At 42.6% G+C, this 27,030-nt stretch overlaps 1 protein-coding gene and 1 long non-coding RNA gene across 6 annotated transcripts in view; one reads left to right on the forward strand and one right to left on the reverse strand.

Moving 5' to 3' along the window:
- Positions 1-27,030, forward strand: part of FARS2 (phenylalanyl-tRNA synthetase 2, mitochondrial) — a 513,534-nt gene that overhangs the window by 409,688 nt on the left and 76,816 nt on the right. The gene's annotated exons all lie outside the window — the stretch shown is intronic.
- On the reverse strand, positions 1,022-26,587 carry LOC116460372 (uncharacterized). Its single transcript, XR_004245783.2, has 4 exons — positions 26,459-26,587; positions 26,194-26,320; positions 5,575-5,651; positions 1,022-1,495 (listed from the first exon to the last, which is right to left on the reverse strand). It is a non-coding gene; the product is annotated as an uncharacterized LOC116460372 (long non-coding RNA).

Genomic DNA, 27,030 nt, shown 5'->3' on the forward strand with positions numbered 1-27,030 from the left:
CTTAAATGGCCCCATAGTAGATGGCTGTGTTCACAGCTCAGATCTGTGGCCCCCTGGCCCCCTCAGCCCCCCTGAACAGTATCCCACTGTTAGCAGCTCTGCAGTGAAAGTACAATCTGAACACAAATTAAGTGGCAGCTTTGGGGTTTTAAAGAAAAAGGAAAACGTTTTCATTTTAGAAACAGAAAACTTAATGTCTCCTGTGTCAATTCATTCTATGCTCCCTGAAATGGTTTCATCTGTATGCTAATTTCATGCTGAAAATAGGAACTCCCCTGTGTTGGAGAGGAGAGAAAGGGCTGGGAAGTCAAAGACTATCCAAGTGGCTGAGAATCAAGTGGACCCCCTTGACTCATTTCCACTTAGAAAATGCTCTTAAGGCAGCCAGTGTTACACCGAGGGTCCTGCCAGGGGAGCTGAGGCCTTTGCCTGTCATCCCAGGAGCTGGCTTCCAGGCCTTGGGCATGGATCCCTCGCCCACAGTCTGCTTGGTCTTGCACCAATGATTTCGCAGGTTATATCCAGACCTCATGCTTGATAATAAGGTAGTAAGCTGACTTCCCTTGGTTTCCTCCACTTCTGTTTTAAATGAATAATTAATCCATTAAAAGCATCATCTCAAAAGCACAAAGTATCCTATAATCTATGACTATAAGTTCTTTGAATAAGAAGTGGACATTGTGTTAATGCTTACTTCTAGACTGGTCTGTCTCTCTTAGTAGGACATGAGATGTTGAGGATGGATCTCATCCTATTCCTAGTCCTTAAGAGCACCAACATGGACCCTTCCTCAGCATAGGCATATAACTGTGATCTCTGAAGATTCCTATGGGTCTGTTATTCAGTAGCTCAAGGGCAGCTGGACAGAGAAGAGATCAGAAGTCTTGTTCCTGCTCCTTAACTTGTTCAAAAAGATACTTTATTTTTATTATTTTGGTCCTGCCAGTTCTCTTCATCTGGTTTCCTGTATCCTTCCATATACAGTGATGCCGAAGGGTTTTTTCGTTTGTTTTATTCGTCGTTTTAAAGAGAAAAGGGAGTATACTTGTTGCTTCAGGGCAAAACAAAGACCAGTGGGAAGAAAGTTATCAAAGGTTGATTTCAGCTCCTCACAAAGAGCTTTCTAAGGACAGGCTGTTTGTGAAGGGACGAAATGTGTTTAAGTAGAGCTGGGCGGTCACATGAGATCATTGTCCTGAGGATCCTCACCCAAAAACCCCGATGGCCAGGATGTTGACTGGTGGCTCACCCAGGAGAGTTGACATCTGGAGCCTCCGCTGACAAGCAGCATGGTCCACAGGCAGGTGAATACGGGCCATGGTTCTGCGGGCTCTCTCCAGTGGTGGCTGAGGCTGGCACCCCACAGTGTTGTTAAGCACATGGGTCACAGCTGCAAGAATGCTGGGGTATGCTGACTAGGCAGGTGTGCGGAAGTCACGATGCAGCTCCATCTTCAAAACAGGAAGCATTTCTTGGAGCTGTAGTCTCACAGACTCTAGAGAGATTTGAGAGGAGACTGTCAGAGAGACGCAGAGGCCTGGGTGTGTGTGGATGAGGTGGTTTCTAACTGGTTGATAGTCAGGTAGTAAAGCTTTATGTTTCTATCATATTTATTTTCCCCTCAGACCAGGTTGTCTGAGCCAGAACCACATATCCCAGAGCAGGCATGTTAGTGATCCGGGATAGAGAGAAGGACATTCTAAACGATGTCTGGAAACATAAGGGGCTGAGATGCATTTAGCCATTTGAAAAGATAATGGAAATTTCTTTCAACTAATTCCTTTGAGGTTTAACTGTATAGTATTGCCTTTTTAATCCTTTCACGAAACAGACCCTGGAAGGACTCAAATTGGTAAGTGAGAAACCAGTTACTACCAACTACTGGGCAGCTTCTTGGCAGGAGGTGAGAGCTTTCTGCTTCCTTTTTAGGACAATTCCACCCTTCCTTGAGTGGGAGGAGTTGGTGATGTGGCTGAATGTCATGAGGGTTTGGAGAGGAGGTGGCTGTAATTGCACAGGCACTGGCATTGAAGAGACCCAGGGAAGGGAAGTACCTCTGGCTCCATGGTAGGATCTGGAGGGAGGAAGGGAAGATTCATAGCATAACAGGTCTGGGGTGCTGCACTTGAAAGGACTATGGTATTTATTGGTTCATTGAACTCAACTAAACCCAAAATACTGGGTACCTCATGTGTGCAGTGCTTAGTGCCAGGAAGGATGGGCTATGTAAAGAAGAATCCAGTAACTCCCTCAACTAACTTAGAATATTTATTTCCTAACTAAAAGAAACATAACTAAGAGTCAACAATATTGTTTGTTTTGTTTTGTTTTTTATGTAGTGTCAGGCACAGAAATATGCTCAGTAAACACTTGCTGGTTAATGGCCACTGCAGGTCCCTGAATTTGCTTTGAGTTGAAAGAAATGCCACCAACGTGGGCTCCCCCCTCCACCCCCCGCCAGGAGTTCAAGTCAGGAGAGCAGCCAGCCTGACTATAGAAGAACTATACAGTGCCTACAGTTCCAGGAAGCTTTCCAGTTGCAAGGAGAGAGAGCGGTGCTATTTTAATAAATAGTACATGATAGTTTTGCTGTATACCAGGCCTGCACAGTGCTAGACACTGGAGGCAAAGACAGACAAACAGACAAAATAATTAAAATGTGGTTAAGATCATATCCAATTGTAAATTAGGTCCACCACTGTGGAAAACAGCGTGGCAATTCCTCAAAGACCTAAAAACAGAACTAACATTTGACCCAGCAATCCCATTACTGGGTATACACCCAAAGGAATATAAATTGTTCTATTATAAAGACACATGCACATGTGCATTCATTGCTATTCAAAATAGCAAAGACATAGAATCAACCTAAATGGTCATCAGTGGTAGACGAGATAAAGAAAATGTGGTACATATGCACCATGGAATACTATGCAACCATACAAAAGAATGCGATCATGTCCTCTGCAGAAACATGGATAGAGCTGGAGGACATTATCCTTAGCAAACTAACACAGGAAGAGAAAACCAAATTTTGAATGTTCTCGCGTACAAGTGGGAGCTAAATGTTGCAAACACATGGACACACAGTGGGGTACAGCACATATTGGGGCCTATCGGAGAGTGGAGGGTGGGAAGAGGGAGAAGATCAGGAAAAATAACTAATGGGTACTAGGCTGGGTGACAAAATAATCTGAATACCAAACCCCCATGACACAAGTTTCCCTATATGACAAACTTGCATATGTACCCCTGAACTTAAAATAAAAATTAAAAAATAAAAATATGCGGCATCATTTCTGAGGGCTCTGTTCTGTTCCATTGATCTATGTCTCTGTTGTGGTACCAGTACCATGCTGTTTTGGTTACTGTAGCCTCGTAGTATAGTTTGAAGTCAGGTAGCGTGATGCCTCCAGCTTTGTTCTTTTGGCTTAGGATTGACTTGGCGATGCGGGCTCTTTTTTGGTTCCATATGAACTTTAAAGTAGTTTTTTCCAATTCTGTGAAGAAAGTCATTGGTAGCTTGATGGGGATGGCATTGAATCTATAAATTACCTTGGGCAGTATGGCCATTTTCACGATATTGATTCTTCCAACCCATGAGCATGGAATGTTCTTCCATTTGTTTGTATCCTCTTTTATTTCATTGAGCAGTGGTTTGTAGTTCTCCTTGAAGAGGTCCTTCACATCCCTTGTAAGTTGGATTCCTAGGTATTTTATTCTCTTTGAAGCAATTGTGAATGGTAGTTCACTCATGATTTGGCTCTCTGTTTGAAAATTTTTGCAACCTACTCATCTGGCAAAGGGCTAATATCCAGAATCTACAATGAACTCAAATTTACAAGAAAAAAACAAACAACCCCATCAAAAAGTGGGCAAAGGACATGAACAGACACTTCTCAAAAGAAGACATTTATGCAGCCAAAAAACACATGAAGACATGCTCATCATCACTGGCCATCAGAGAAATGCAAATCAAAACCACAGTGAGATACCATCTCACACCAGTTAGAATGGCCATCATTAAAAAGTCAGGAAACAATAGGTGCTGGAGAGGATGTGGAGAAATAGGAACACTTTTACACTGTTGGTGGGACTGTAAACTAGTTCAACCATTGTGGAAGTCAGTGTGGCGATTCCTCAGGGATCTAGAACTAGAAATACCATTTGACCCAGCCATCCCATTACTGGGTATATACCCAAAGGACTATAAATCATGCTGCTATAAAGACACATGCACACGTATGTTTATTGCGGCACTATTCACAATAGCAAAGACTTGGAACCAACCCAAATGTCCAACAACGATAGACTGGATTAAGAAAATGTGGCACATATACACCATGGAATACTATGCAGCCATAAAAAATGATGAGTTCATGTCCTTTGTAGGGACATGGACGAAACTGGAAAACATCATTCTCAGTAAACTATCACAAGGACAAAAAACCAAACACCGCATGTTCTCACTCATAGGTGGGAATTGAACAATGAGAACTCATCTCATGGACACAGGAAGGGGAACATCACACTCCGGGGACTGTTGTGGGGTTGGGGGAGGGGGGAGGGACAGCATTAGGAGATATACCTAATGCTAAATGACGATTTAATGGGTGCAGGAAATCAACATGGCACATGGATACCTATGTAACAAACCTGCACATTGTGCACATGTACCCTAAAACCTAAAGTATAATAACAATAAAAAAATAAAAAATAAAAAAAATAAAAAATAAAAATAAAGATTAAATTTGGCTGGGCACAGTGGCTCACGCCTGTAATCCCAGCACTTTGGTAGGCCAAGGTGGGCAGATCACGGGGTCAGGAGTTCGAGACCAGCCTGGCCAATATGGAGAAACCCCATCGCTACTAAAAATACAAAAATTAGCCGGGCATGGTGGTGCATGCCTAGAGTCCCAGCTGCTCAGGAGACTGAGGCAGGAGAATCGCTTGAACCCGGGATGCAGAAGCTGCAGTGAGCCAAGATTGCGCCACTGCACTCCAGCCTAGGCAACACAGCAAGACACTGTCTCAAAAACAAACAAACAAAACAAAACAAAACAAAACAAAAAGATTATATTCTTTTTTGAATATAACAAAGTGAATATAAACAAAATGAAAATTTGGGGGAAAAGTAAGATATCATTTGGCATGAAAGATAACCCCTTAAGAAAATCACTATCAGTACCAAACATGGAGCCTCCAGCCAAACCCACAGAATTCTAGAACATCAGAGCTGGGTAAGCCCTTAGAACAATCTGTCCAAATCTGTTATTTTGCAGAGGGGGAAGTGGAGATCCAGCCATGCAAAGGTATTAGCAACAGTTAGTTTACATTTCTTTCTGGCTGCGTTTACAGTGGGTAAATACATCTTAACTTTAGTGGGTTGAAAAAGACAGGTGCTATTTCCTCAAAAAATATTTTGGCTGCTGGTGATCAACTCTTAGAGCAAGAGAAACACTTTCTAACATTGATGTGGGATTTTGTGTGTGGTGTGTGGGTTTCCTGAGCTGCCGAGCTTTTCCACAATCTCTTGCTCTATTATTTCGTAGCCCACTTTCCTTTAATGCCCACCGTCAGAGAGGTTCTCTTTACCGTTCCTTTGCTCAGCTCCTTCAGATGTCTGTGTATACCGACAATAAATGGTAGGCCTGAAAACAGATGAGAGGTTTTTAAATTTGAAAACAGATGAGAGGCTTTCTTCCCTCAAGGGATGATGTGGGGTTTAGTAGCTTCAGCTATGTTGAATTTTACTTATAAATGGTGATGACTTGCTTATAATGCGAGGTTTATTTTCTGTTTTATATGTATCTTATAAGCAGCAACATAAGCAAATATTTAATTTATTGTCACTCTTGTGCTGTTGGACAGCAGCAGCTCATGTGAATGATACTGTACCAATTCAAGCTCGGGAATGACTATTGGACACCCAGCACACTGTTAGGGTTATCTGCGTGTGTCTATGTGATACTGAAATGGCTGGTCCCCTGGTCAAATAGCCAGAGAAACCAGAGGGAGAGTGAATTCCTGAACTTCATTCAATTAAATGAATTGACGTTTAGATGTTTTTTACTGTTTAATTCAGGCAAAACATTTGTTATTCTTTATGTAGAAACACCTGAGGCAAAAATGGATGGCTTTGAAGGAATATCCAAGTTTGAATCCAGGTTTTACCTATTCATTGCCATGTTACCTTGAGCAAGTTTCTTTTTTGTGTGTTTTTGTTTTTTGTTTTTGTTTTTGTTTGAGATGGAGTTTCACTCTTGTCGCCCAGACTGGAGTGCAATGACGCAATCTCGACTCACTGTAACCTTCGCCTTCCGTGTTCAAGTGATTCTCCTGCCTCAGGCTCCCAAGGAGCTGGGATTACAGGCACCCGCCACCACGCCCAGCTAATTTTTTTGTATTTTAATAGAGACAAGGTTTCACCATGTTGGCCAGGCTGGTCTCGAACTCCTGACTCAGGCAATCCACCCGCCTCAGCCTCCCAAAGCGCTGGGATTACAGGCATGAGCCACCGCGCCCGGCCCACCTTGAGCAAGTTTCTTAACTTCTCTAGGCCTCAAGGGCTTTTACCACTTGTAATGATGATAACAATGCACAGTGCTTTCAAGGTTATATTTTAATAATCAATATAAGGTACCTAGCACAGTCCCTGAAAAAAACAAACAGATGTTAATTCCCTTTCTCCTAAGAAAGTACTCCTGGAATGGGAAAATAGGAGCCATTCCTTGACACGGAGCAGACGTGTCATCCTGGCCTCCTATGCCATTGCCTTCTGTGGTCAGTACTTGAACACTGTGCCCTTGGATTCCATCAACAGATCCTGAGAAACAGAGAAAACTGCTCCTGCAGGTCCCATAGTAAGCTTCTTGAGGGTTGTCCATTCCTATCACTCAGCCCACCCCTCCCCCTGCTGCCTATAAAACCTTTTGTGGGAACTGTTTTAAAAATTAAGCACCAAGTGTTAGTGTGCCTCAAGGTAAGGGTAAATTTGACCTTAAGGGTTTTGTAAGTGACCATTTTTCCTTACTGTGGCTGGGGAGAGCCACCATACGTGTCAGCCCCCAGGGCTTGCTGTTATGTTGCTCTTTTCCCTGATCTCAGTAGTCCTGTACTTGCTAACATTTTCGCTCATCATATTGCAGTGTATTAGGAGAGGGCTTTGATGCTGTTCTGTGGTATTATAGGCCCAAGTCAAGAGCTCCCAAATCCTGCCCTGCTAGTCATTTGGCCTCCTGATGGCAAACAGAGGTCCTGAGATTCAGAGAGTGAAGCAGAGTGGCTGCTGGCACCACCTTCTCACCTGCAAGAGCACCCAGCACCTCGTCCGGAGTTGGGCTTATTGGAGGAGCTGGTGAAGGAGAAGAAGAGGCCGAGTTGACTTAAGCACGCCTTCTGCCTGCTCTAACCCCACACCTTCAGATCCCTTTAGCTGCTTGCACAGCTCATGACCTATGAACGGGAGTGGGGAAGAAGTAGGCAGAATGGAGTCTGACATGAGAAAAGTGTCAATAACATCCCATTTCTTATGTTGATTCTTGATTTCTGTTCATATTCAAACATTATTTTGCTCTATATTTTCTTTTGTAGGCCTCCTTAAAATTTTTGTAGAATGAGGCAAGATATAAACACTTATATAGAAGTTAACAGCAGTGTATTAATGATATATGCAGCCAAGCATGGGCGCTTATGCCCAGAATGCACAAGTATACAGAGGACATTCAGTGGCCAAAGTTGGCTAGAATTGCTTTGGTCCTTGATCAAGTCCTATTTAGATTTCTCCACCCAAATAACTTACATCAATACTGACTAGATAATACGTATTCAACAGTCAGTACACCCCCTGATCATTGTGGAGATCACAATTCAGGAAATCATTTACTTACAGGGCTGTGTCCCTTGCTAAACTTTTAGCTTCTAGAGAGTAGAAACCATGTCCTGTTGTTCTTTGTGCTTATAGTACTTGGCCCACGACCGATGCACAATGAATCACGAGGGGTGACTAGATAAATGAGAATTTTTTAATGGCAAGATGATTCAGAGTAAATGAAACGTAGAATATCATAATATTTTATAAGGAATGGCATTTTGGGCAAGTTATTAGTTGTACGTACTTTTAGAAACACAGTCTCTTCCCCTAACCAAATGCTTCTGAGTAGGATCCTGCTTTAATGGATAGAAAAACATGAGTTCTCATTAGTATGCACAGCACTGAAGCCCAGTTACATTTTTTTTTAAATAAGCACACTTTTTAAGTGTTGCCATGCAGTGTCGTCACTCCAAAAGCTTATCACATTGTTCATTTTCTTAGCAGGCCCAGTTCTACTGATGGTGTAAAGTTTCAACCGGGGCTCTTCGTAATTATTACTAATTCTTAAGACTGAAATCAGGTGGCTTTTTATTTTTAGTGTCCTTATTGTGCTCACTCAAGACTATGTATTCAGCAGTGTGCAGTCTATGCCTGACTGTATAAAAGACTGGAATGTTCACGCACTATAATGAATAATGAGTGTCAGTGAACTCATTACAGTAAATCCTTAGGTAATTACTTTCTGCCTTAGTTGGGGGACTTATGGTAGCATAAGCTAAAATTATTTCATCTCCAGACAAACCCTGAGGTGGCTGTTAGAGTTAAATATAATTCATTTGCAGCATGTTTATTATAGTTAAATTTAGCTAATTTAGGGCCTGTTGCTGGCCAGAAGCTGAGGAGGAGGAAGTTGCAGTGTCCATGAGTACCTCAGAAAAATGAGGCTTCGTGGCCGAGCTTTCAGAGCATGACGTAAGAGTTACTCCCACTCTGTCTCTGCTCTTCCTGTCCCCAGAGCTGGATGGGTTTGTTCATGAAAGTGATTGGCGAGTGAGCTCTTCAGGCATAGGATTAATGTGGTGTAGCAAGAGGAAGTCTCGGCGTTGAGCTGGGGCTCTGCTCAGTTCTCTCCTCTGTTTCTGCTGGAACTTCTGGTGTTACAGAAAGAACTATGGTGTTCAAGGTCACTGTGATATGAATGGATTTATCAGCAGATGGTGAGGCTCCCCCTTCTCGTGCCCCATTTCCACTCAACACTGTAGGGCCAATTTGGGCGTTATTTCTTCCTAAGCCTTGCAGCCTGGAAGACTTAGCTCTGGAAAAAATAGGAAAGGACTTACTCCAAGAACCAAGCACATGTTTACAGAGGATGGTTTAACCTTTAAAGATGTTGCCACTGAAGAGTTTTTAGATTAGGTTTTGCCTCCTGAGAGCTCTTCTGAGCTGGATGGCTTGCCCTACCAAAGATGTTACAGGGACACCCGCAGGAGAAATCGCATCAACGTTGGGAGGTGAGGCTTCTGAGCCATTGCTTGTAGGGGGACTGTTCCCCAGAAGACAGGGACCATGCCAGGAGAGGAAACACAATTCTGATCATCGTGAGGAACGTGCGTTTGAGGAAGACATTGTCCTACTTTTCCCCAAAAATACCATGTCTCCATTCTGGAAATATGTGCACTGTGCTAATTGCTCAAGAGAAGGTAGCAGTTGGAAAAAGTCCAGAGAAGGATGAGTAAATGAACACAGGAATCAGTCGGTAGCCGTGCGAACAGCAAAGCCCCTTCAGTGGGAAGGTGAGAGTAAAGAGAAGACAGCACTGAAGTCTGTGGAATCTAAAGCGGCTTTGGTGGGGTTTCTTCACCAATCCAAAGTGCAGAGCTAGCAGGGTAGGCATACCCAACCATGCCCGTGGTGGCCCGCCCTAAGACTCCATCCAGGACAGCCACCTCAGCCTCACTATCCCCTGGCCACGTCCTGGCCATTCAGTCCCACCGTGACGCAGCTTACAAGCTACAGAACCGTGTGCCTCTTAAGCCAGTGTTCCTCCCACTGTACCATAGTTGCTTCCCTTGGGTCCAGACTCTTCTGAAAACTCCCCTTTTCAATTTTGCTCAAACAAATTTTGGCCATGGAAATGGTTTGTGACTTTAACGGGTAAGCTGTGATATAAAAAGTAAACTATGGGTTACGTAACTTCAGGGGCAGGTTAACTTTTCCAGAATTCTGGTCTCAAAGTAAAGATTTAGTTGAGGCTATAAAAATTCAGGAAAAAATAATAAAGCATTTCTACACCTCCCTCCTTCCCCTTGCGAGCCCCCCTTAAAAATAGCATCTGAAGTTTTATTGTAGCTGAGTCACTGCTTGGTGCGATCTAGGGCTAGGCTGCAACTGGACCTGTCAGAATGAGGCCACAGTGATTCATGATGAAGCTAAGTTTGGTTGCCACTGACAACATGTGTTCCTCTCTGTTCTTTCCCTGGAGTTTGGAGACACTGTATTTTGCCTTTGGATTAGAAACACCTTTGAATAGTGAGAGTAATGGGATGAGATGGGCCACTGCAATTAAAGAGCCCTCTGGGCCCTGGTGCTGTGACACCCTAGCCATTTGTTAGGGGAAGGTAGGAGTAATTAACATAACCAAAGACCTTTGGGGCTGTGAAGGGAATTTATCTCCTCTGCCTTTGCAGTTTAGCATCAAGTCAGTCTACCAACCAAGAGCCCCCCAACACCTTCTCTGGGCCCCAAACTGTGCTTCCCATTGAGGAAAGGCAAATGATAGAATATGCGGTCCCTACCCTGAAGGAACTTGGGGAAGCACAAACCAATTAGAGAAGCACTCTCTACTTCCCATGTTGATTATAATCGTGTATGTGTCAGTTTCCACACCAGTTTGCGCCTGGAGGGCAGAAGCCACAGCTGGTTTTGCTGCGCATGGCACCTGTGTTCCTGGAGCTGAAGTGAATGGGTCCTGCCTCTAGCACCTGCTTCCCCACTTCTGCTATCAGAAAGACTCGTTCGGGAGAACATTCCTTCATTCCCTTCCTAGGGCACCACAGTTAATAAGGCCACAAATTTGGGCCTGTCTATCCTGGTGCAAGTATCTGAGGAAGCAAGAAGAGATCTGGGTTAGCAAGGATACAATTACAATGGTTTTATTTTTTTAATGGGACTTGGGCGGTGAGGAAATTCTATGCTCCCCGTCATTTATGCAGACTTCAGCTAAACTTATGCTAGTTGAACTCATGCCAGCTCTGTGGAAGTGAGGGACAGATACAAGAAACATGGGGACTTTCCAAGAAATGAAGCTTCTTTGCTGCCATGTCGATGATGCTTGTTTCTGAGAAACTCAAACTTATGGAAGTGTAGAGTAGAGCTTCCCAAACAGCGTGCCTTAGTTCACAGATTTGCACACAGGGGTGCCAGCAGAATGATCTCTGCAGCTCTTGGGACACCTTGGTATGTCTGGAGTATGAGATGGACTTAACATATGAATATACATAGAAATGTATGTTATATATAATGTATCTGTACATCTTCGGAGACTAGACAGACAAGGTGTGAAATGTGTACCTCTCTGGATGGTAGGTTTATGGAATCTTTTAATAATTTTACTTATTTGCTTATTTAAACTTCTGAATCTGTAAGAATTTATTGTGTGTGTGGAAGAATTCTTTCGGCCCAACCAAATACTAGCCAAAATATTGAAGTGGAAGGTATCAGTGTTCGGCGATCCAGCCAAAGCTTTATGTATATGTTATATTCAAACACTGTCTCAGAAACCATTTGCCCTGAGGATGTGTCCTCTATTTTGTCAGTTTAAAAAGGATTCTTTTCAATTAGTGCATTCTCATTTAAAAAAAAAAAAAAGGAAAGAAAAAGAAACAGGAAAGCAGATGTCACATATCAGAGAAATTGCCACATCTTGATAGAGTCACACCATTTATTTCCTTTGCCTGTAAGCCTAATATTGGCAACAGCCCAAACTGCCAACTTTCTTCATTTATTGACATTCTTATAAAGTTAACTTACTGTTGAGGATGTTTTTGACAGGGATATTAAGAAAAAGACTTGTTGGTCAGATGTTGGTTCCAGTTGGCCACACTGTAAAGGCCACTGGGGATCGGACCCTTGGCGGACCCATGCAGAGGTAATAGTTTGGAAGTTGGGAATTCTTACTACCCAGCAACTGTAGACAAGGAGCAATGATTTGCTGTTTGTATTTTATATCATGTTACATTTGCAAAATGTTTGTGGTCATTCAAATTTGTTTTTTTTCACAGTACTTCTGTGAATGACTGATTTCTCTTTGCCTAGGTTCTCGGATTCTTGGGGGGGTGGATGGAGGCGTGATATTTGCCTTCTTCTCACATAGGAATGCCTGTAACCTAAATGAGATCAATATCGTTTCGTTCTTCTGGGAGAAGTACTATTTTTGCCAGTTACCAACATTATAAAATACTTCCATATTTGGAACTGTGGCATTTTGTACTTGGAGGGATTTTTTAAAGAAATTGCCTGGTCTAGTTCCTTCATTATACAAATGAAACCATTGAGACCAACACAGGCAAAGGGAAGTTCTCAGAGTCACAAGAAGTGGTCAGTGGCCAGGCTGAGGCCAGACCGTAGTTTCCTTTTTACTACTGGTCATCCTCTGTACTTTCTACCAATATTTCCCAATTACTATGGGGAATTAATAAAAAATGTTTTTTAATCTGCATTTTTGGGGGGAAAGATAAAAATACAGAGTTTGTCACAACATAGGTGGTCAATAAATATTTGGTGAAGAAGGTGTTTGATAAAGTTGCATATATATTTACCTCTTTAGTCAATAAAAATGCGTTATATTTGCAGGTAGATAGACACACACACACACACACACACACACACACACACACACACAGTGATATGTAGTAGCTGGTAACCATATGTGTGCTGTCAGTCAATACGGGGACTTGATTGTCATGTATCCCAGTCTATGTGGCTCTGTTCAAAGGAAGAAGCTCTGGGGAGGAGTGACAGAGAATTTTAGGAGACAGAGAAAATAGACTTCTTTTCAATGGAAACTTATCAGAATTGTCGAAGTGAGAAAGCCGTACACATCTCTGTGTGTATTTTGGTATCAGTGTAGTATTGTCTGCAGTAACTCTTTGTTTAGTCGTGAAATATGTCACTTGCCATTCCACATGTACCCAATACAGTGTTAAACAGAGTCCTGTCCAGCTAGGATAAATCACAGAGCTAGTAAGAACACTACCAAGTAATTATACAGCATGTCTTTGAGATTTGTGTCTCCGAGTTTCTGAATATTTCATTCTGAAAGAGTAACTTAGAAAACATAAAGAGAAGTTCCATATAAGTGCCTGGGAGAGCTGATCGTTACCAAATTCAGTAAAAATTTCAGAGATGAATAAAATAACCCTGGACAATTCATAACAACCTACAGAAGATACATTGTTTTCATTGTTTCCCATTGGCTGACATATCCAGTAGGAACTGAAATTTCACTGTCTTCTGCATAGCACATAATTTGTTTTCCTAATCAACTTTCCTACATAGTGAACAACGTCTCAGTCATAATCATGGCATACGCTGCATTGAACCTAAGGTGGAAATCATTCTTTTTTTTTCTCACCGGAGGGAAATTTCACTTTTTTACTGAATGAAGGAAGCACTTAAAGTATAAATTAAAATAAAGATAACTACTATTAAATTTGGTTAGGCTCATATAAAAAAATAGTAAAATGGCAGTCAAAACAACCTGACTCAAGTTTGTGACAGAAAGGCTTAATTTAGTACGGCCCATTTATGTATGCAAGAAGCTTTTCTTAAGGACACTCAAAGATGTCAGCTCCAGTCATAAAGGAAACAACGCTTGAACCGAGCATGAGATGAACGAAGGGATTCTGCTCTCGTCTTTTATAGACGATTTCATTTATTTGATTCTTCTCTTTCCTCCTACATTCTCATATTAGGCATGGCCTTCAACTGGATTTTGTATTCGTTAAATACAAACAATACACGTATTAGACTGGATACATATTTGCAAATTCAGATTTATATAATCTTCTATTTTAAAATGATGAGACTAACAATTATTTTATTGCACATGCCTGTGGTGTCCGAGTCTGGGATCTGCTTTAATTCTCAATAACATTCTAATAAAACCATTGCAAAGAGCAGAGCTAGCCATAAGGACATTTACAATGTCACATGAAGGTGGACTGTATGCCACATGCCTTATAATAATATATTCAATGATCGCAAATAGGATTTTTATAGAAAGTGTTCACAGCAGTTAAAAGAATTATATATGAAGTCGTATTTCTGAATGTGAGACTTTCATTTTGTTTAATTATCTATTAAATGCTCCCAAACTTACTAGGACTTAGTGTGTGCTTTTATTCTATGTTAGAGAAAATCTTGGTAGTCAATCTCAAGCGTATGCCCTGTCTTATGACTGCGAGATTCCCTCTCTCATTCTGGTATTGTCCCATGATATTTGCTGCTTTCTGCAGTCAATATAGACAGACTTGAGCCAACTTAAATGTTGTCTCAATATTTACCTAGTACAAAGAAAATTCCGTTTGAGAAAACCACAGAGTATAGTCATTCCTGGAACAACCAGGAGATGGTTATTATCATTGGAAACAATTATTTTTAAAAATCAATCTCAATTCAGAGGCATATGTGTATTTAAAGTGCCCACACATCTAAAACTGTTCTCAATTAATTTCATGAAATGTTATTTTTTAATTTAAAACAAACCAAAGATGAGTAATTTTTATATAACCAAACATGATTAACTTTCATATAAATTTGTGAATCAGAACAAATTCTTGAGCAAACCATGTGTCTCACTTTCTTTTTATATGGCCAGTGCTGAGAATCAAAGCAACCATAATTAAAAAGGCCTGGTCTAAAGAGGAACTGTAAAGTAGGTAAGGTTTGTGTTCTGCTTTCTTCTATCTCCTCCTAGCTCCCATTCAAGTTATTTCTTCCAGCTTTCCTCTCTGGCAAGGTACAAATGCCCCTGCCTCTGCCTCGCGCCTTCACACTGTAATATTGGTTAAAGAACTTGGCAATGAACCAGCATAATCAAATTCCTCTGGCTAGACTTCTCTGGCAGTAGAGCATTGAAGTGCTCTGCTCCAAATACTTTCCAACAATCAGAACCAAGATACCTGTGTGGGAGCCAGTGCCACAGGTAAGTCCCTGTTAGTGACAGTGGCCTTGCAATGATGCTTTGGGAAATTATCCTGGCTTCAATGAATAGGACAGAGAGGAGTGGGTACCCAGCCCATGCAGAGCCAAGCAAGGGGCTGGAGTCAAAGAGTCAAAGGCAAGAGCCATTGTTCTTCCCTGGGAGCTTGTATAACAGACTGTGTGTTCATTTCTCACACGTATAGTTTTATCTCGCAGCTACTTGAAGTGTTCACGTGTCTGTTTGCTGACTTGATTGTGAAATTCCTGAGGGTAGGAATTATGTCTCATGCCCAGCACCAAGGAGGAGTGCAGTAAATGGGTGAGGAATGAATGAGTGAATGAATCAGTCTGTCAGGCAGTCCGTTAATGCAGATGGCAGCAATGAAAGTATGGATTCGAATGGCATCTTTGAAAATTGCAAGAAATGGATGGATGTGGAAAACTGAGAGAGAAAACTAAGAGAAAAGCAAGAGAGATCAAGGCATCAAAGCCTCCGAGGCTTTGAGCTGAGCAAAAGGAAGATCCTGGGAGGCAGTTGTAGAAATGGGGAACTCAGTGAGAAACCTCATGAGGGAAGCCAACAGATACACAGTTTGTCACAATCTCTTTCTCAAAGAAGCATCCCCTAAAAGGTGCCTGTGTTTCTAGCCTCTCACGTCCCCTCCCCTTACCACACCTCACCCAAGTTCCTGGAGGTCTGATAAGCAGACAAGACTATTTTGTAGACTTAGCAGATGTCCATGTTTTAAGGGACATTTCCATCAATGCTCGAAGGTTGCCATCCTTTGTAGACTTGGGAGGAAAGGTGGATGGGGGGGAGATAGGAAATCTAAGCTGGTGCCTTGAGGAGACGCTTTGGCCTCCTGGAAGAGGGTCTTGTCGGCCAGGATTAGCCCCTCAGGCCTTGGCTTCTTTCAGAGGCACCAAGTTTACATCACAGAGGACATGCTTTTATAGTCTGTGTGGTCAGTGCTGCGCCCTCAACCACTACTGCAAATAGCCTCTTACTTTCTAAGTAAATAATCTCTCAGGGAAGAGATTCACCTCATTTCACACATAGCCACCCTTGTAATACGAGGCCTCTGGAGCTTCAAACCTGCCTCATTCCCACATCCTTCAGAAGTGCCAAAGAGAGACCTACCTGGCTGAGTGGTATGGAAGCTAGGAGTGAAAGACCCTGGTACGTGCTCTTTAAAGTCTGTGAGTTACAGAGAGAATATGATAAATAATTCATTTTCTATTTTCAGCCCCTCTTTCTCCAAAGTTTTGGAATGAGCTCTCTAAATTTCCCAAGAACTTCTCTGAAAGTTCTACCAGCTGACCGAATGCGGAAATGCCTGCTGTGCTTCCTGGAGGTTCTCCCCACTGTCTGTTTTATAACCTGGTGAATTAGGCTGCAGTCTTGTCTTGATCCAGAAGTGGCGCCCCTTGGATCAGAAGGAATGTCTGAAACACATTGATTTGTGGCCGGAATAGTAAGCTAAGCTCTAGGAACATCCTGCCAGAGGCTTGTCCTTAGGAAATAGTCTCACAAATTTTTTTGCTGGTGAAGAGATGACATGCTACAATTGACCTTCTGTTGAAGGCCAGAAAACTGAGGTGACAAAGCAAACCTCTCAGTTTCTAATGCTTCCTTCAGGCTATGCTTTCTAGGGGTGATACCCTCTATATCCTGAGAGACCTTAGCTGCCCAAGACATTAAAACTTGGTCCTCAAAATGAGCGATACCAGCCTCTGGAACATAATTGCTACCAAAATGTGCCCTGGGGTCACCAGCCTCCTTCTACCCTTCCCTCTAAAATCCAAATAAAAACATTAAGCCCTACTGCACTGGCCTGCCCTGTTGAGTGCTTTTGCAGATTGTCTGCAGGTATTTATGTCCTCCTGTCTCCTCCAGCTCTAAATTCTGGCTTCAAGACCCTCCTCCATCACCCCTCTTGTCAACACTCCCTGGGTTGTTAACATGTCCACAATACTGATCGCCTTACCTCCCTCTTTTCCCAGGGTCTCCTAAACAGTACAATGGCTTTAAAAGAAATAATGGAGAGGAAACTATTAAAATTGAATTTCCGCGTTGCAGTTTTGACAGTTTATCAGTGATTCATCACTATAATCTCTTATTCCATCCTTGCCCTGTGAATAGATTCACACCTGGAAGCAGCCGTCTCTTTAGAAAAGCTTCTATCCTTTCCTGGTTCTTCCTGAGTGCCTGGTCCTCCCAAAACTCCTATCTTTTTTATCCTGAGTCAGAGGAACCCTCACTTCCCCCACCCCCACCCCCCAACACACACATTTCCTTCATAACAACACCCTAGAGTGAGATCCTTTTACTTTCCGTTTTACTTCCCAGTTCCTGAGGGCCTTACTTTTCATAATAAGGAGATTCATCAAAGTGTTTTCCCAAAGAGTTGTTCTCCCTCTGAAGTTGAATTTCATCCTCCAACCCAATATGGAAACAGCTATAGCCAGGTATATGTCCACAGCAATCTTTCCTTCTTGCTACATAATCACAGGTATTTTAATGATTATTTGATTTCTACAGAATGTAGCGTAGCTCTGATGCTGTTAGGGTCTTGATGAAGGCATTAGAAACAATGCTTGTGCTCAGAGCACTTGTGTGTGCTTGGACATTGTGCGAATGTGAGCAAAGTTGTACTTCAGTAAAGGTGCCCAACCAACATTGAGACACATAACCAGGAAAACAAGACTGCAGCTGATGGTCGGAGTAGCCACGGGTTAGGCATGAGTAGCCACGGGTTAGGCATAAGCATCCACACCACCAGCTTAGGCAGCTGTCACCTGCCGTTGTTTATCCACAGGGTCAACTAGAAAAGGATTTCTGGTAGGCATCTCTATCAACAACACAGGTGAACACAGAGAAAATGTTAAGTGAGAATTATGATCAACTAGAATTAAAAGGAAAATCAGTCCTCCCTGTATTTCCCACACAGCTGCCCCATCTGTCCTGCCATCAGCACCACATGAGGCGTATATGGAAGATGGTTTATTGTTACCTTTTTATTAGGCTGCTTCTAGAAAATTCAGCAAGTACCCACAGTCCTACCACCTAACCCATACACCTGGTCAACGTTTTGATGTATTTCCTTCTAATTTTGTTTTCATGCACATCTTTTTTGTTCTGCAAAAAGTACAGACGTTGTCTTTTTTTTACTTCTACAAGTGCCGTTATAGTAGCTCCAACAACCAGTGAAAAAAAAATTTGTTCTAATAGAAAAATGAGCAGCGGCTCAGTAAAAACAGTTCACTAAACAGTTTATCTACACTTACAGCCAGAAAACAAAATTTAAAAGTTTTACCTCACCAGTAATCAAAGAAATGTAATTTAAAATAATGATTCCATTTTTCATCTACAGTTAAAAATTTAAAAACAATAATACCTGCTTCCGATGAGGAAGTAGTGACATAATTGCTCTCATAGAAGGCTGCATTGAGTGTAAATCTCCAAGTTTGTGTTTTGTCAACACGAATCAGCCTGGAAGTGCCCATACCCTTGATCTGGTAATTCTGCTTTTTAACAATCTGTGCTAAGAGATTTATCTGAGAAAGGCTCTTTATTCTTTATTATTATTCATTATACTTTATTAGATTGAAAATTTGGAAGCAACCTGAATGTTACCTATTGAGAAACGAATACATTATAGTTTATTCATCTGGACAGGGAACTATTTTGCAGATATTTAAAACATTTTAAAGAATAGTGTACCTTTGAAAAAAAAAGTTCACAATGTAACAGTGGGCTTAAATGGTAAAGAGAAGAATATGTGACCTAGTTCACATTTTATAAATATTCATGTTATGTCCATGAGGGAGAGCGGGACAGCAGATCCAGTTTTCACAATGGTTATCCGTAGCTCACAGGACTACAGGTGATTTTTACTTTCTTTATGCCTTCCCGTAGTTCCCAAATTATTTTCAATGAGTATTTCATTTGCGTACAGGGGGAAAAAGTTACTTAAAAAATAGAAAAAGAAGAAAATCACTCTTTCAGCAGCTTATGAAGCATTTTAACAACGAAAGATGGGGAAATCCCCAAGAGAGACAAGCCCTTTCTTCTCCTTCTGACTTTGGCTGATCCATCTGCTAACAAACTGCTGACTGTATTCCTAAGAGATCGAAGAAATAAAACAGGCTCTAGCAAGGGCCTTTGTTGAAGTCTTCTCAGCTTCCTTAGAGCTGTTGCTTCTCCCCGTCCCCTTCCTTCTCGGGCTCCCTCCCTCTTTTGCTGCTTCTCCTGAGGCTGCTGGCTACATTTGTTCAGTGCTTGAAGTCATTCTTTCATCAGTAATTTGTAAAGTGATGTAGAGCTTTCTAACAGCAACCTACAGTTTGCTCTAATAAACTAATGCGGTAAAGAGTTGGAATTGAGGCTGCTGCGCGACAGACCAGCGTGCCATTTTACTCTGCCCTGCTCAGCATGTGGTTTGGTTCTGCTAAAAGGACACTTCCGACTCTGCCTGCATTTGTTTAGCATTTCTACTCTCAGTGAACTTTTAGTAGCCGAATGCCCAAAGGAGGAGACCACAAAAAGCAAATTGTAGTAGATCACCTTGATGGAATATTACCTAGCTGTTAAAAAAGACAATAACTAGGTTGCAATGTCAAAAAGTATTACCAGAGAAAAACAGGAAACAAATTAATATCCGTATATAGTTAAACAATGTAAAAATATACATTTGGATTGGAAGGAAATAGAGGAAGCAGGGAAAAAAAGAGAATTTAATAGCAGATGAGAAATTTTTTAAATTTGGCAATAAATATTGAACTTTCATCATATGCCAGACACTATGCAAGACCCATGTATTTTTTAAGGTAATTTAATAACATGTTAAGTTGTAAAGAAGTATAAAGTAAGGGTGATGGAATTCATTTGCAAAGATGTTATTATGGGCAGCCTGGCTCTATCCGAAGGGAGCACTGAATATGTCATTCTTTTCCACACTGAATTTACGTAAAATGTACTGTGCTGGACTCCAGTATGTCTGTTCAGTCCTCAGTGAGCAGACGGGGCTTTTCCTCCTTGCCTTGCATGTCATTCTTTTATCCATGCACTCAATAGATACAGAGCCCTGCTGTCAGCCAGGTCCTGTTCAGCTGCAGCTGATACACAGGGTTAAGGGTGACAAGGCTCTGCCCTCGTGGAGCTTCCAGGCATTGCGAAAGACAGACACTAAACTAAATAAGTGAACAAGTTTGTTTGCAGTGTGATTTCAAGTAGTGACACCTGCAGTGAAGAAAAGTAAAGGAGTGTGTGGGGCAGAGAGTGAAGTGAAAAGCAGTAACTCATTTTAAGGAGAGTCAGGGAAGACTCCTGAGAAAGCAGGGAAGTAAAGGAGCAAACCACGGAAAGGCTGGGAGGCAGCAGGAGAAGCACGTGCAAAGGCACAGAGGCAGAACCGAGTTTGACACGGCTGTGAGAGGAAATGCGTTCAGAGAGGGAAGCAGGGGCTGGGACATGTAGGGCTGTGTGGGCCACAACCTAGGCTCTAAGTGAGGTGGAGAGTTTTAAGGGGTGGGACAGATTTACTAATTTAGCATGTGACCTGACTTACTGAGAAAATGGACTGTCAGAGAAGAGGGTAGCAGAGGGCTGTTAGAGGCTTTCAGCCGTCCAGGTGGCCTGGCCTGGGAGGGCGGGCACGGGAATGAAGGGAGTCAGGGTCTGCTCTGAAGGCAGAATGCATAGGGCGTGCTGTGTGGGGTGTGAGGAAAAGCCAGGAGACAAGGACACATCCTGGCTTTGGGACTAAGTAAGCAGGTGAATAGTGATGTCATTTTCTGGGAGGAAGAAGGAATAGGTTTTATTATTCCTGGGTGAACATTTGCCTAGCTTTGATTCCAGTGTGCTAAGTTAAGTCTGGGAGCTGCTGCCCACTCCCAGAACTCCATGGCTATCTCTTCAGGGCAGGAAAAGGATTTCTAGGGATACAGGAGAGACCACCAGCCTAGGAGCTGGGAAACATGGGTCTGGTCTGCCTCTGCTACAAAAAAGCAGTGTTTTTTTGTTTTTGTTTTTGTTTTTTTCTCTTTTTTTTCTTTTAAGTTCCGGGATTCACGTGCAGAACTGCAGGTTATTTACATAGGTATACATGTGCCATGGTGGTTGGCTGCACCTTTCAACCCGTCATCTAGGTTTTAAGCCCCACAGACATTAGATATTTGTCCTAATGCTCTCCCTCCCCTTGCCTCCTACCCCTCGACAGGCCCCGGTATGTGATGTTCCTCTTCCTGTGTCCATGTGTTCTCATTCTTCAACTCCCACTTGTGAGTGAGAACATGCAGTGTTTGGTTTTCTGTTCTTGTGTTAGTTTGCTGAGAATGATGGTTTCCAGCTTCATCCATGTCCCTGCAAAAGACATGAACGCATTCTTTTTTATGGCTGCATAGTATTCCATGGTGTATGTGTGCCACATTTTCTTTATCCGGTCTATTATTGATGGACATTTGGGTTGGTTCCAAGTCTTTGCTCAAAATAGCAGTTTTATAGAGAGAGTATAACTTTGCCTCTCAGAACGCGGTTTCTTGTATACCAGCCCAGCTTGCCTTTCAGAGCTTTGTCAACCACTTAATGCCTAATTCAGGTGCATAACGGTGTCATCATTGTTACCTGCATTCCTGTGCATGAGCAGTCACAGCCCGGGTCCTCAGAGGACCATCCCTGTTGTGCCTACTGTGTTAATAATAAACCGCACTGACACGTCCCCGGCCCCTCACCTAGTTCTGCCGCACGCCCATCACCTGCCCAGCCCTGTGCACTAGTACGCAAAACTACAGCTGAGAAAGAGTCCCTTCAAGAGTGAGACCAAGGGATGATGTCCTTATGAATCCCTGAGTATCCAGAAAATTAAACTGGCACATCATTCTCTGAGGATTCCTGCCAACTAAGGTGATTCGTTTGTTTTCATTATCACTGCCCTCCTATGTTAGCAAATGCTACGCCTTATTTCCAAGGGCTATTTGCATCACCCTTACCCTAGAGTAAGCCAGCTGTATAAATGAAAAGCTGCAACAAGGAGCTAGCTTCACCCTCCGAGCACTGCTTAGTGCTTCCAGTCAGGAAGCTTCTTTCTCTCTCTTAAATACCATCTCAAAAATTCCAGTACCTGTCACCTAAAGGAGACATCTTACACATTGAGTGGAGAGGTGGAATGGATTTTGAAAGGACAATTTAGGGAGCTAATCTCAGCCATCAGATGTTTTTCTTGCTAACAGGAGCCGAATTCTATTATGTTTGTGAAAGGACTCTATTAAGACAGGTTTCTGTGACTCCCAGCACTCTATTTAAGCTTTTCAAGTCATTCAGATTGCCCATCACCAGCCAGGGAAGAATTTGTGTGCCTTCCCCCTTAGCAATCAAGGAAAAAAATTTAAGTGGAGCCAGAGAGCAACTTTCTTTATAATTTCTCTTCTTGAAGTAAAGAAACTCAGAATCCTTGGCCCTAAACACCATGGAACCCATGGAGGCTCATGATGTCAGTGTGTGGGGTTGTCACTTGGAGGCAGGAGGCTCTTCACAGCCAGCCCAAGAAGCAGCAGAGCCAGCCACAAGCAGAATGGAAGCAAAAGGGAAGGGTTCTGTGTTTTGGAGACAGAACCAATCAATAGTTTCTTCACATCTGCCATTTCAAGGAAGAATTTTTTTCCCTTGTACATATAGTTGCTTTTTCATAAAGGATTCATTATTTTTGAGCCACGTACAGGAACTAGGATTCCCCCTTGGTTTCCTCTGGGTCTCTTCACACTGAAGTATTGAAAAGATTTAGGTCTGGAGATCCAATGGCTGGCTTCAGAACTGCCCTGTCCAATCCTTCCAACCCATCCTAAATCGTGGCCACGGAGGCGAGCAGTTAGGCCTCTTTGCAACACCCTGCAAGTCACTATTGCACCAGGGTGGCTTTAGTCCTGAGGTGACTGGCCCACTGTGTGACTGCAGTGAATGAGGGGTGTCCTCAGGACCTGGCTGACTCTGCTGCACAGTGTAGGCAGAACTCGGGTTGGGGAACAGTTTAAGCCAGAGTGACTCTGGGCTGGAGAAGGCACTTTAAATTCTACCTGGAGTAGATAAAGTGTACAAGGCTTTTGCTTTAGGCCTAGGGGGCTGGATGCTGGGGTAAGGGGAACACGCTACACCCTCACTTGGACCAGCTACCGTAGGCCTCACTCAGGACCAGAGCTGAGGTTGCACTCAAGGGCTTCCTAGAAGAGGTCCTGCCCCTTCCTATTCAAGTCTAGTTGCTGGACAGTATTTCCTCCAATTTTAAGGTGAGAAAACTCTCCTTGTATTAGCAAGAATGAAGACTGTAATTTTTAAGTCATGTTATTTAGATTGAATAACTTTAGAATACTCTTCCCACAAGACCACTCGGAGGATATTCAGATCACTTCTGCTGCCTCAGGATTCCCACAGGAAGGGTGAAAATGATGCCGGAGCTGAATTTACAGCTCCCAGAAGCACGCCCAAGAAAGACTGGTGGACAATGAGATTTCATCTCTGTTTCCCCTGCATTTCTTAGCATAGTGCCTGGGCCGTAGTGAGCACTCAATAGATGTCTGCAGAAGTCATGCAGGTTTGATATTGTGGATGATAACAGTCTTTCTTTCTATGAACTTCTTAGGCTGTTTAAAATTTATCTCAACCTCAGCTGCCAAAGTAATAACTAGCCCTTGCTGTATATTTTGGCAAACCATATATTCACTGCCTTGGCCTGGGGTTTCTTTTACCGTCCACCAAAACATTGGCTAAGTACTCACTCTGCACCACACACTGGACTGGGCACTGCGAAGTCATGCTCAGAACTGACTTTGATAATAGGATTTTTGAAACCTTTAGATTGAAGGAAAATAGATAGGCAAAAGCTAATGGGCTTAAAAAGTATACTGCTTAATGGTTAAAAATCTTAATCTGTTTATGTTAACCAATGTTAGCAGAGGAATATGAAATTATTTCTGTAATGTATAAAAATCGATAATAGATGCTGGCGTGAAAATATATGTCATGACGAATGCACTGAATTTGTGGCCTATGAACGTGTGGGATATGATGTGTGTGCGTCGCTATTTTTATATCCTTGTATGTTGGCCCAAATGTTTAGAAGGTGTCACAAAGGCCAAATCAGGGGTGCTGTCACCAAGCCCACCAAGTTGCTGCCAACCCTCCCAAGCTTCAGAGGTAATACTCTGGCTCTTTATCCCACCCTCCTCCTTTTTTTTTTCCCCCACCAGAAATGAGGATCCTTATAGATTGAGGTTAGTCAATACCATATTTCCCTTCCCCATCCTGTTGTTTTGTGTTAGACTTTGTATTAAGGAATTCGTATTTCATCTGTTTTGCAAAACAAATATTAACAATAAGTTAGTATTGTACTCTTCTGGCACAGTAACGTCCTGTTAGTTTACTTTACATGTAGCAAATCCAGCCTGACATCCATCTTTAATGATCTCAGGATAAATGGTTTTAAGGTTAAGCCACAGAGACAACTGTCACACGTTGTCAGCTGGAACAGATGAAAGTGAAAAATGTGGCATCTGAAAAGCAACTTGCAAAATGATCTAAATATTTTACTTTATTTTCAGAAAACCCTCACCAGATCTGCCCCCTCACCGCTAATCCTGGAGCAGCCTGATGACTTATGGGGAATCCATTGCTTAGCTTTGATGTAGGGAGGGAGAGACGAACGGCCGCCTCCCAGGGCGTGGCTGCTGAGCAGGATATTAATGGGCAAGGCGGCTAGTGCGTTTGCATTGTTCTGCGGAAGTTTTGCACTGCTTTGGGGAATCATTTATCCTTAGCAGTTGCAAGGTGGCCTGTTTTTAAGTAAACCTAGAGTAACAATCTAGTTATCTATTGCCATGTAACAAACTGCCTCAAAACTTTGTGACATAAAGCACTGATTTTATTATGCTCACATGTCCTTGTCTCCATTCTGTGATGCTGGGGCCTTGTCTGGGAAGACTCAAAGACTGGGAGTGACTGCTTGGCTAGGCTGGGATGAGGCATCTTTACTTACACATCTGGCACTGGACACTGGCTGTCTGCTGGGACTTGCTGTGGTGATGGCTGGAGAACATTTCACCTCTCCAAGCGGCCTGGCCTTCCTCACTGCAGTGGCTTCTGAATTGTTAGCTTCCTTATGTGGTAGCAAGTGTGCAAGTCAGCAGGTGGAAGCTCTGCTGTCTTTGTCACCTAGCCTCAGAAGTCACATAGCATCACTTCCACTGCCCCCTACTAGTGGGAACAGTCATAAAAGCCCACCCATTTTCAAGGCAAGAGGACATAGCCTGCGCCTCTCAAGGGGAGGATTGTCAAAGCCTCACTGGAAGATCGTGTAAGTTGGGAGATAGCGTTGCTGCTGCATTTGAGAGATTGTGCTGTGCTCTATGTAGAGGTTTCTGTAAGAAATAAACAAGTGGAGTTCTCTGGCAAAAACACATCTGAAAACGTGTTAATAGGAATATAGCTAATCCTTAGCATTTCTTGTAGTAGCTAAGGTCAGTGTATGCTAGGCCTGGTACCTGAGCAGTAGTCTTGATGCTAAGTTAACAACAGGTAGCCAACAGGAGTGTTTTCTAGCTATTTGGAAATTGAAATTCAACCAAAAAAGCTACTGCCGCTCTGAATCAGTTACATCATGATACCTTAGATCTAGGCTACCTTTTTTCCTGAATAATAGAAGGTTACATTGATTAGAAATCATGGGGAAAGTAGATTCCTTCATATAAGAATTGATTAAAGTTTGACTCTATTCTCTGTTAAAGTAAGAAGCTTTTTAAATAATTGAGTAATTTGGAGGAATTTTTATATTTTATATTTTTTTACCTGTTTAGCCCTGATAAATAGAATGAGATAAGAGACCGAGTGTGAGTATTCAGCACGACCTCCAACCAGGTGTATATATTTCTCTCTATGTTCTAAAGGACTCGGCAATGTGTAGTGCTTATGAGTTCTCATTTGAAAAACGAGGACTCCTATGTGGAATGCCATGTAACGGCCAGGTGCAGTGGCTCATGCCTATTATCCCAGCTCTTTGGAGGCCTAGGCAGGAGGATCGCTTCAGGCCGGGAGTTTGAGATGAGCCTGGCAACATAGTGAGAACCCCCCCACACCTCTACATAAAAAAAAAAAAAAAAAAAAAAAATTAGCCAGACTTGGTGGCACACACCTGTAGTCCTGGCCATTGAGGAGGCTGAGGTGCGAGGATCGTTTGAGCCCTGGAAGAGTTGGAGGCCACAGTGAACTGTGCTCACACCATTGCACTACAGCCTGGGTGACAGAGCAAGACCCTGTCTCTAAAAGAAAAAAACAGATATATATATAAATGCCATGTAAGCTTTTACGCTTTTATTTCTTGTCTCAATTCTGGTTTTTTCTGGAGCAATTTCTTCTTTTCGTTCTCATGAAAGTTAAGGTGATGACGTTGTGCTTACCCACCAACTATGTATCCACGTAGCCTTCGCTGCCATTTGTCCTGAGCCTTTTCAAGAAGTACAAATCCTAGAATGATGGAAACATCTCTTAGATCCCAGAGTGACTTAAGAAACCATGCTAGGAATTAATCCTGCTTCCTAGGAAGTTACACAACAGCAGCATTTGTGGCAGGGTCACAGCAAGCCAGGGACTGGCCCACGGGCGGTATGCTGTCATTCCCAGTGCTCTCTCTGCCTTCCAGAGAAACGGGAATTTGCCACACATCTGTGACTCATTTGCTGCAGCTGTTAAGTGATGATGGTGTTTAAAATCCCAGGGAAGTAAAGCCACCACTTACTGAACACTTCCTGTGTGCCGTGCACTCAGTTGTAACCACATTATTTGATTTGGTGTTGACGATAATCCTTTAAAGGAGCTTTTCTTATCCCAGTTTTACAGATGAGGAAACTGAAGTTCTGGGAGGATGAGTAACTTGTAGAAGGTCACACCGTATATAAGTAATGGACCCAGCCTCTCCAGCTACTCTCAGCTGATTATAGAGATTAAATTAGAAGCAGTTCTTCCTTTCTTG

The sequence above is a fragment of the Hylobates moloch genome, unplaced genomic scaffold, assembly GCF_009828535.3.
Source record: "Hylobates moloch isolate HMO894 unplaced genomic scaffold, HMol_V3 SCAFFOLD_20, whole genome shotgun sequence".
In the NCBI taxonomy this organism is placed as follows: Eukaryota; Metazoa; Chordata; class Mammalia; order Primates; family Hylobatidae; genus Hylobates; species Hylobates moloch.